This window comes from Sinocyclocheilus anshuiensis, unplaced genomic scaffold (genome assembly GCF_001515605.1).
Source record: "Sinocyclocheilus anshuiensis isolate Anshui unplaced genomic scaffold, SAMN03320099.WGS_v1.1 scaffold1198, whole genome shotgun sequence".
NCBI lineage: Eukaryota > Metazoa > Chordata > Actinopteri > Cypriniformes > Cyprinidae > Sinocyclocheilus > Sinocyclocheilus anshuiensis.
Genome location: NW_015557119.1, coordinates 1 through 2,276, shown reverse-complemented (window position 1 = coordinate 2,276; position 2,276 = coordinate 1). Strand labels below are relative to the sequence as shown.

At 43.8% G+C, this 2,276-nt stretch overlaps 1 protein-coding gene across 1 annotated transcript in view; it reads right to left on the bottom strand.

The window, feature by feature from the left end:
- terfa (telomeric repeat binding factor a) overlaps positions 1-1,130 on the bottom strand; it is a 21,855-nt gene extending 20,725 nt beyond the window's left edge. Inside the window, exon 1 of the mRNA XM_016472856.1 lies at positions 1,055-1,130. The gene's annotated coding sequence lies outside the window, so the exon portion shown is untranslated. The remainder of the gene's footprint in view (positions 1-1,054) is intronic.
- Positions 1,131-2,276: the final 1,146 nt, after the last annotated feature.

The window sequence follows — 2,276 nt, the reverse complement described above, 5'->3', positions numbered from 1 at the left end:
TACCAAATTTACCTGTATTTACTTTGTTTTCATATTTGGCGACTTATTCAATTTGACTTAAATTGAGACTTTTGAGGGTGATTCTAGAGATTTTCTGAGGTAGGGGTTTGGCAACACTGCTGAAAACGCCAGAGATTTGTTCAAGGCTGAGTTCTGCACGGATATCTCTCGTTATAACAAACAAGGTGCAAATAAGATGTAAGTAGGATGATGTGAATAAGAGATTAATCGGGCAGCTTAGAGATTCAGAAGTGACAGCTTTTTATTCATATAGCTAAGCGGAGTGCTGCGTTTATAACTGCATGAGAGGATAATATATGAGCTGTAAGCTTCCCGCTGACATGTTGCAAGCTTAATTTAACATCACACTGACACATGTATGGAATGCTCGGAGTCAGATATGCAAATGAGTATATTTTGACGTCACTACAGGGAAATAACCTGATTTATTAATCAAGTCATGTAAACGCAGCTTACTTGTGTTGTCAGGTTACTGATGTGCATGGTTATTTTAATAAGCTGATATTGAGTTGTCAGCTTACTGGTGTGCATGCAAACGTGCTCACTGTGTCAAACTGAACACTGGGATGGATGTTTGAGGAGAATCAGTGCCACGTCTGAAGAAGGGCGGAGCGAGCGAGAACGCGACGCGACGCGACGCCCTTCATCTTCACACTCGACTCCGCCCCCGCGTCAGTTCTGCGCTGTATCGACTCCTAAACGCGTTCAAACTTCAGCAAAAGCCACTTTCGTTCGTTTTAGGGACTCTGAACTGCCAGTGTGCGAGTTTGTGAGGAACTGAAGTCGTTCTTCTAGAAGTTCCTGTGAATAAAGCAATCAGAGCCGCGCGCGTCTGTCCCACGGACACAACGCGAACGCAACGCGCCGCTCGCTGAGCAGTAAGCATCGGAACGCAGGAACGATGGCCGCGAAGAACAGAAACAAGAACAGCTCGCAGCCGAACAACAGCGAGAAGCCGCCCGCCAGCAGCCCGCAGAGAGCGCAGAGCAACGCGTCGGGCTCGCTGCTGAAGCTGCTGTCCGCGCTGAGTTACCTGGGCTTCGTGGCTGGGACCGTGATCGCGTCCGTGTGCTTCTATCAGGAGCTGTCCGAGATCAAGCACACCAGCTCCAGACACGAGCAGTGCGTCCAGAAGAGCGCAGACGCGCTGCAGCAGGTCAGTGTGAGAAGACAGAACACTCTGTGGTTGTGACTGAAGAGCTTGAGCTCGTGCTGTTGCTTCATCTTTCATTCAGATGCATGTGATGAGTTTACAGTAAGTTCTCCAGGACTGACCCAGGACGATGTGGTGCTCTGTGATTGGCTGACGGTTCCTCCTTCAGGACTCTCCTGTGTACAGAGACCTCTTGTCCAAATTTTATTTTAAAATCAACTTCTAAATGTCTGTTCGGTAGTCTCTATAACATGACTCAGTTTAATATGTGGTGCGTCTAATTAAGTGATGAAAAGCAGTTGCAAATGCCCCCCAAAAATATCACCACTACTCATAATTTATTCCAAAACTTGATGCATGATGGGATACTCTGAGCCTGGAATAGACATAGGTGGCCAAGAGCGCAGGTGTGGGTATTTGGACAAGGCAAGCGTCTCTGAATCACACGTTTGCTCGCTCTGAGCGACTGGTTTGGTTTCTCTCACGGCACGAGGCCTGCAGGTCATCTCTGTTGTGCTCCTGTAACCCAGCTCTTCAGTTCCAGGCGATCGGGTTTCTAATTTTCAGTCAGTCCTAAAACACACAGACTCATGAAGAAAGTGCTTCTGTCGAACCTGAAGGCAAGAGACGTGTGCTTCAAATCTCAAAAGTACACTTTTTAACCCGTGTACTTGCAGATCATATAATATTACTCAAATGAAAGGCCACTTAAGACACTTTCATGATGTATATATTGAAGCACAGCATATATCTGTTATATACTGTGTGCATTAATGCACTTGAAATGTACTTTTCTTCTAAACTTCATTACACTTGCTTACACCGTAAGATAACTAAAGTAAAGGAACAACAATTAGATTTGGGGTTGGTCAGTACATGATAAACAATTATTATTTTTTTGACTGTAAAAATTCCTGTTTTTAATGTGTCTGAAATGCAACACATCGTAAAGTTATTATATGGCAATTTAACAAAACGCAAGCAATAGAATTAAAAATGATCAAATGTTTAAAGATGAAGATTAAAGCAGATGTTGAATAATATGCTTTAAATTGCATGTTTTTTTTTTTGACCATTGTGCACTTCAGATCCAATTTATATA